At 40.2% G+C, this 8,972-nt stretch overlaps 1 pseudogene; it reads left to right on the forward strand.

Annotated features, from left to right (window-relative positions):
- Positions 1 to 7,041: 7,041 nt before the first annotated feature.
- Positions 7,042 to 7,526, forward strand: LOC116074958 (annotated as a pseudogene).
- The last annotated feature ends 1,446 nt before the right edge of the window (positions 7,527 to 8,972 follow it).

Below are 8,972 nucleotides of genomic sequence, written 5' to 3' on the forward strand. Positions count from 1 at the left end.
GGCCAAGGCCCAGAAATTGAGTTTAATTCCCAGAACCTTCATGATGGAAGAAGAAAACAAAATTCTGTAAAGTTGTCTTTTGACGTCCATATGTGTTTCCCCATGACAATGTAAATTTTAAAACTCCAAAAACATACAAATGAATGTCAAATGAACATAATAACTTAGTCAACTCATTTTTTGTCACTAAATGGAAGTAAAAGTAAGGGAGAAGTTAAAAAAAAAAGCTAATTAGTATAAAAAATGATTTCTTTTAAGTGTATCTTTACATTGTAAATTTTGCCTATATCTATCTATCGTGTGTCTATTCTCCCCAAATCTGTCTTCTTGTTGCCTATAATTTGTCTATTTTATTTTCTCTACTCAAAAGAGCATGTCCTTAATATATTGTTTATAACTTCCCTTAAAATTGGGCTCATAAACCTCTTGTTTTCTCTATTTTTTGAATGATGACTATTTTATTACATTAACTCTATGATTTAAATGTTCTCCTAAGCTGTAAGAGAAGTCTGTGGACAATAGTTTAAGACAAGGTCTATGTTTTACATGTCATAATAGGATATGTGTCTTGTATAGAGAGTGGTGCCCGCTTCCAGCCTTTTCCAGTTTTGGTTGGGGGTTTATAGATTTGAAACCATTATCAACTTTACAAAGAGCAACAAATGTCATTTCAAGCAAAAGCCATTGATGTCTAAGAAAAAACAAATACCATTCTGTATATTTGTTGGTTTTATTTATATTTCTTTTTCTTTTAAAATCTGCTTATTCATACCAAATGCGTTTTTCTTAAAAAAGAAATGAACAACTTCTCAAGTTTTTTATTGAACAATGTTGGCATTTAGTCTAGGCTCCACTGCACAGCTACCTGGCAACTGCCAGGTGTGCCTGACTCACTATAAAAGGAGCTACTTGCCCCCCTCCTCTGTCTCTGCCCTTCTCTGTCTCTACTCGCTCAAGCCCCTTCACCATGCCCTGAATAAAGTTTATTCTATACTATACTGTTTGTGGCTGGTACCTCAGAGGGAAAGGATGGCCTCAGCATGGGCCAGAAGAGGCACTCCCTTCCCCCACATCTGACAACATATCCTATAAACATATGCCTTCTCTCTTTATTTTTATAAAACACAACAAACATAATATTTTATCATAAAAAACATGTGCTTATAAAACTTCCTGCTTTTCGTTGAGTTTCCACTATGTTGCCAAGTACATTGTCCAGGTTTCCATGGAGCACTGGAGAGGCCAAATACCAAGGGACAGTCAAGATTAGAGTCCAAGATTAGCCTGAGCTTCATAATGAACTTCAGGACAATTCAGGGACACAATCTAATAAAACTCTCATACAAATAAACAAAACAGCCACTAAAGCACACCTGTTTGCACCTGTTTGCTTCAAACCTGGTACAAGAAACTAAGATACATATTTTACATATCAAAGCACATCTGGCCTCTGCTTTCTCTACCCCCTCCCTATGGTAACTTCCCTGGTCTCAATCCTTGGGTCCAGTTAACTCACCCAAAGCCAGCTTTCCAATAAACCTGTCTATAATATTATATAGTCTTGATTGAATTGCCTCATTTCACCAGTGGAAAAATAATCTATCAACACCAACCTCAAAAGTAAAAATGGTTACACACTTGGCTCCAGGTTTGCACAAGCAGTTCCCTATAGAGATGTTTCCCTGTACTTCTCGTACCTGTGTCAAGGTCCAAGTCTACCAGAGAGCTTCTGGTACCTGGATGGGCATGCCATGTTGGAGGGGACAGAAAATGGAAAAAGAGAGATTACACTGTCCTGCTGGAGCCCCTGGTTATGCTGGGTGGCTTACAGGATAGGAGTAGATGGACTAATCCACACATACATACAGAAACTATGCAGATAAACTCACACACAGAACACATACACACACATATACACAGAAATTCATTGTAACTGAAAAGCATGCCACTGTAGATTCACTGCTCTGTGCAAATACTAAGCTAACATAAGAAACCCACATTGTATCATGAGCGTCCAGCATTTTAACTATTTCCACATTTGCAGTGTGTGGTCTAAAAAATGTCAGCTTATCTAGAGAGTGCAATCCTCTAGCAAAAATAATCCTATAATGTTTTTACTATTACCAAGGTGTCATAAGACAACAGTTCTAAAAAGCAAAATAAATCGCTCAATCAGAATCTAGTATTTGTCACTCAGTCTTGCCCCATGAAGACTCATTCTTGATATTTTGCCCTCTAGTGTCCCTTCTCAGCTTTCCCACAGGTTCAGGCTTTCTGGGATACATACTAGACCTGGGTACAGGTGGAAGCAGGGCTACACATTCCTAGGCTCCACTGCAGGTGCAGGCAGATTCTGAGAAAGACTCATGGCTCAGTAACACTGGCCACCATGGGATAGGTGAGAAGGTACTACGGTCCTGAAAACACAGCTCTATTCCACCCACTGTTCCAGATGAGAAGGTGGGCCATATACAGTCCTGAAGTCCCATTTTTTTCACAGGGTTACATCCCCCTCTAGCACCCTGAACCTCTACTCCAGCCACCCATGCCCTGGCATTCAGCCATGCCCCTGAAACAACCACATCTCAGACAAACAGACCTTGTCAGGCACCTGGGTTCCTATCCCAATTTGTGGAAAAGACTAGGATATCACCCTCAACTAAAACTTCACACTTGGTGGATTCTTTTCTCCAGATCTTCAAATCATCCAACACCAGATGTGACACTTTTCCTGAGCATACTGGTCACCAAGAGCTTAGGAATCAAATGAACAACTCCTGTGCTGATTTACTAAGTAAATCATATAAAGGTGAATGTAAAAAATGTCTGCATTTTAGGAGAATGTTAATTTTCATTATTCATAATTAATAATCTCTAAACACAATTGTTAAGGGAAAAATATGTACTATGTGTTTTTTTATTATTTGATTGGTTGATTTGTTTTGGTGAGATGTTACACAGCATATGGGATGGCAGAATGATGATGTGGAGACAATGACTTTAATAAGTGTGCTGGGTAGTTTTTGTCAACATGGCACAAACTAGAGTCTCCTGGAAGAAGAAACCCCAGTTGAGGAATTATGTCCATCAGATTGACTTTTTTTGTGTATATGTGGTACACTGAATTATGATTGATGTGGAGGTTCCTGCCAACTGTGTATGCCACCCCTTGGCAGGAGGTCCTGGTTTCTCTAAAGCATGCCGAGATAACATAGAAAGCAAGGCAGTAAGCAATGTATCCCTATGTTCTCTGTTTATTCCTGTCTAGAGTTCCTGTTTAGGCATTCCTTCATAATAGACTGTAATCTGTAAGATGAAATAAACCTTTTCTCCCCTTCCTTACTTTTAGCCAGTGTTTTCTTAAAGCTACAAAGCATCAAACTATTCCATGTATCTGGACATAGATGTGTTCTTTTTGGTTTTGTTGACTGAAGCAAGTACTGCATATGCACTCATGCCTGGAGGGAATATTCAATCCTATTGTCCAAGCCTCTCTATAATACATCTTGACAATAGGGAAAAGGCTCTAACAATTAATCCTTTACTTAATCTCCTGATGTTTTAGGATGAGGTGCTAAATGCCAGAAACTACAGTTTCTGACCTCAGAGGATCACAGAAGGCAGGTCAGCTATAAAGACCATAGTAACTTAGATTTAGATAAGTAAACTTTTTATTATACAGCCACCGTAAGTTTCTAGTAAGACAAAGTCTTACCCTCCACTGTACACACTGCTAATTATCAACCTGTGCAGACACCCTCATGCTCCCCCACAAAGTCTTTAAGTCACCAGGCTGTGCTGGACCCAGCACAGCTCCATCACTGCAGGTGTCAGGCCATTACAAAGACTTGCAGCCCAATACCATATATACCTCTAGATATTAGGCCTTAACTGAGACTTTTCTTCATGCACCCATATACACACATACGAAAACTCTATAAATATTACTATGCATCAGGTTTGGATGCCTCTCTCCCCACCACTCTATTGAACACATACCAGTAAATCAGGACTTGACACATATGTCCTCCCAGCTGCTCTGCTCAAATACCATTAGTAGTAATTGGCCCTGCTTAAAGTCCCATCCCCCAAAACCATCTCCTCAAATGAATTGCTCATATTAGAACCAGCAGAACACTTTCCCACAAAGTCCGATGTAATGTACTCTATGTAAAGCCTTGCTGTTCACCAACCATGTAGCTCTACACACACTGTGGATCAGATGTTGTTAGGCACCCTCTACAACCAAATACACTGAACCACTTCTCTGGCCCTACTAGACACAAAGGTCATCTCAATTGCCACCCAAAGCACACTGCTATTTTATGGACCATGCTAGGTAATCCCCTGCTATAACTTTGCAGTGCATGTTGGGTGGAAGCAGAGCAAATGATCTAAAGTGTGTGATGGCAAATAGTTTATGGAATGGATTCGAAGTGGATAGAAAGAAGCAGAATATGAAATTAAGCCTTTTCACATAGTGGCAGCTCCAAGCATCTAGTAGTTTATATGTGATGGTAACTGGATGTCCTCATTAAGGCTGAGAAATAGCAGTGTATGTGTAAGTGACAGTAGAGTCTAGCATGAACTAATACATAAGATTTTATGTGCAATGGAGTAGAGGTATCCAGCTGGATCTGATTTCCAATACGGTGTGTCCATCATGATGGGGCCTGTGATCACTAGTACTGTGCTTAGGGAAGAGAATGGTCAATCAGGACACACAGAACAATGTACATGGACAAGTAGAAAGCAGGTAGTTTCCAGCAGCACTGGAACCCTGCCAGTGTATGTAGGTGGTTTATCTTAGAGGAGGCAGAATTGTGTCTAGCATGACCTGAGAAACATTCACTGTGTTGGTATATGTATGGTATATGTTGTATCAGCCAGAGGAGGGCAGATATCAAGCAGGCATGATAACTAGCAGTGTATATTGGTGGCTTCAATGGTGGGTATGAACATCAGAGCCCAATACCTACAAATTTAGAAGAGGGATGGGGACCATGAATGTTTTCAGCATTTTCTGAAAATTGTTTATTTTGAGTCAAAGTAGAGTCTGTGCCCCATAGAGCTTTACAGTATGTACAATGTGTGGATTGAAGGTGAATACAGAATGATGTGTTCCATAGTATATGTATAGCTTTAAGTGGATGTCCCACAGGATCAGGTACATAGCAATAGATGTTAGCTCCTGTAACACAAGAAAGAAGATCAGTCTTGACCAGATCTTTGGAAATGTAGGAATATAGATGTTGGAAGGTAGGATGGGGAGATGTTTTTCATGGCCTGATACATTCCATTTTATGTGCAGCATCATGGGGTTTAACAAAGCATGGTGAAGAGCAGTGTATAGTTATGTGGCTATGAAGATGGGGGTGTGGTATATGGTGTGGTGAGTGCTCATACCTATTACATTATGTGGACTAGAAAGGGGAAATCACTTAGATTTCCTGATAACACTACGTTACCTTGGTAGAGTGAACAGCAGAGCCTGATCCCTATAAACTTATATGTGTTATGCATACCTCTCTCCCTGTTAACAACTTACACACATGGTTAATTTAAAGACATGAAGGACACCCCTCATCCAGACCATATGGTTTTCTAGAAATCAGGCCTGCCTAGTCAACACCCCTTCTTCTGTCCCAAATACAAAGCTAGGTACTAGAATCTGCAAGACATCCCTTCAAACACAATATATACTGAGATATGGTGAAAGGGATCAGATATGGTTGGACACTCTACATCCTGTCAATGACAAACATCTCATGCTTGGTTCAAACACTCTTGAAATCTTCCTGCCACTAGGTATAATGGCAGTCCTAGACACTACACCCATGTCACCTCATTCCACCAGCTGTCAGGTCCTGCTGAACAACCACCACAGCATGCATGCATGTACACATACACACACACACACACACACACACACACACACACACACACACACACACACACACGTCTTAAATACACTTATAAGTATTGGATCATGTATAACTTCCCATCAAACCACACATTGATTTCTAGGTATCAGGCTTTACTCTACAACCCTTACATGCACCTCATACATGTTCCAAGGTATTGGATGGCAAATGCCCCCCACCTAATCCCACATTAACTTCTACTTACCAGGCTATGCATAATACTCTATTACCACTGAACCCAAAATATGAAGCTAGTTATTGGGTCCCACTTGACTCTCTCACACTACTGAAGGCCACAACACTGCTGGTTTCAGTCCCTACCACTGTATACTACAATGTTAGTGTCAGGACCTGGATACCACATCATATCAATCCATATAAACTTATTAAATAACAGACACACTGGGTATCCCAACACTCCATAATAATCCCTAGAATGCTAGCTGAATGCCCTAAAGAATAAATGTTATCCTGCAGCTTTCCCACATACACTGCTAGGTATCAGGCTCTGGTGGCAGCCCCATAAACCTCACACACTGTGAAGTGTCAGTCACCCCGGGACATCACAGCCCCCACTTATCAGATCTTGCTTGACAGCCATTCACTCATAAGCTAATGTATATTTAGTAGGTATGGGTCCTATCTGGATGCCCTCTTCCTCCACTGCTATTGTCTGATATACACTGTTATTTATCAAGCCTATTGGACATACCACCACCCCTGTGACCTCACATCCACATCAAGGTATCAAGCCTGGGACCAGCCCTAGCTCTTCTTGTTTCTTGTTTGGTTCTTCTTGAGGAAGCTGAGAGGGAAGAGCTTCGGAGGTAAGACTTGGTCTTACAAGATATTTAGGATTGCTGTATAATAATAAAACATGTATCTATCCTAGTGTAAGTCACTTTGCTGTGCTAGCTAACCTGCCTGTCTGAGTTCCTCTAAGGTTGGAAACTGTTTAGCACCTCACCATAAAACAGCAGAGAATGAGACGCCTTTGGACCTGGCAGGCATACCGGCACCTGTGGTTGAGGCTTTTCTGTTCCCGCAGCAGCAGTGCTGAGTGAAGTGGGAGCTTTGAAAAATTAAATAGTGCTTCCTAGAACCATCAAGAAGGAGAATGCCTGTGACTCTGGATACAGATGTGGGAGATATCAAGATAGAAGTCTTCTGTGAGAGAACACCCAGAACATGTGAGAATTTCTTGGCTCTTTGTGCCAGTAATTACTACAAAGGCTGTGTGTTTCATAGAAACATCAAGGGCTTCATGGTTCAAACAGGAGGTCCAACAGGTACTGGAAGAGGAGGCAGCAGTATCTGGGGCAAGAAGTTTGAGGATGAGTACAGTGAATATCTGAAGCACAATATTCGAGGTGCTGTATCTATGGCTAATAATGGCCCAAATACCAATGGATCTCAGTTCTTCATTACCTATGCAAGCAGCCACCCTTGGACATGAAATATGCAGTGTTTGGAAAGGTAATAGATGGTCTGGAGGCTTTGCATGAATTGAAGAAGTTACCAGTAAATGAGAAGACATACAGACCTCATAATGATGTACACATTAAGGACATAACTATTCGTGCCAACTCATTTGCTCAGTAGCTGTAATAGACCTGGGCACATACTTGGCAAACACTTCGCTGGAACACACTCATTGTGGTTTATCCGGTTCTCCTCCTCCTGGTGTTTATAATAATGGGCTCTATGTGGGAGCCCTGCAGCTTCACCCTCCCATCTCGAGCATATTCTGTGCCACTGCTGTTGTTCAATATGTTTACTTTAAATAGAAAGCAATGCTTCTTTTTTTCTATTAAAAAAAAAAGATTTATTGATAGTGCTTTCTTTGGTGGGTCAGCCAGAAGTTTCTCTGGTTAAACAGGTTAACTCTTTGTAAACCAGAGAGGAGGGAAACAAAAAGAAATAAGATGGCTTTGTACAGACAATTATACACAGACATATATACATTCAAATATTTGTACACCCACACTCTGGCCAGGCCCAACTGTCTGTCACAATCAACTCCACAATTATTCATGCATGCTTACATACATATGCATATACCTACACACAAACATATAGACAAACAGACACATACATTTGGATAAATGGATGGGTGGTTGGCTCAAAGCTCCCCAAGCCAAACCATTCAACCAGCAACTCTGTTTCTTTTCTCTGGTTTTTTAATATCTTCTTAAACAAAAAGTTCTTTGGAAACTTACCTCAGAGACAAAATGTTACATAAAATAGGAGTTACAGAAGGATGTAGTGTTTCATTATAATATATTCATTAAAAGTTCAAAGCAACATTTTTTACATGGTCTTGCCTTATCATAGTGCACACCTGTGACTTTATTCTTTGACCTAAATGTTTTTCCTTGAACACAAAATTGTCCCAAGTTTATTTCTCCTTTTAGTGTAATTATGAAAGCTCATTGTATTTCTTATTATGCAGCTTTACTTACTATTCTGAAGAGTAGGCACATTCTATTCTTGATTTTAACTTTATTACATCTTTCTAACAACTAAGATCATCTCTAAAAACTTTCTTTCTAAAATTATTTGAATCAAATCAGGAATTTTATAGAATTACTATTTATTTTGTCTATATAGCATCACTACAAGATAGTACATATTCGTAGGTCTGCAGAGACTTGCTTAAAAGGGTGGCTCAATACCTAGTGATTGGTATGTATACTTAATAATAACATAAAAGCATATTAAGGATGGGAATTTTTCCTAATATGGATTTCTCCTGGGCCTTGCCTACTGGAGCAAATCTATCATAGATTTTTTTAATCTAAGGCAGACCCATCTCAGGAATGTCACCTGCTAGTTTTTAGCTTCTCCTTGTAATGGCTCCTGACAGTATCAGTTCCTGTTTGACCTTGTACTCCACATAAATCGCTAGCTATCAGACCATGCTAGGAGCCTCTCCTCCCCTCATGACTTACAAAATTGCTTGGCATTAGAATTGCTGGGCACCCTTCTCCTGGGCACACCTACCAGCTAGGTACCAGATTCTGCTGGAATCTTGCCTCTGCCACTAAT

The sequence above is a fragment of the Mastomys coucha genome, unplaced genomic scaffold, assembly GCF_008632895.1.
Source record: "Mastomys coucha isolate ucsf_1 unplaced genomic scaffold, UCSF_Mcou_1 pScaffold3, whole genome shotgun sequence".
NCBI classification, from domain to species: Eukaryota; Metazoa; Chordata; class Mammalia; order Rodentia; family Muridae; genus Mastomys; species Mastomys coucha.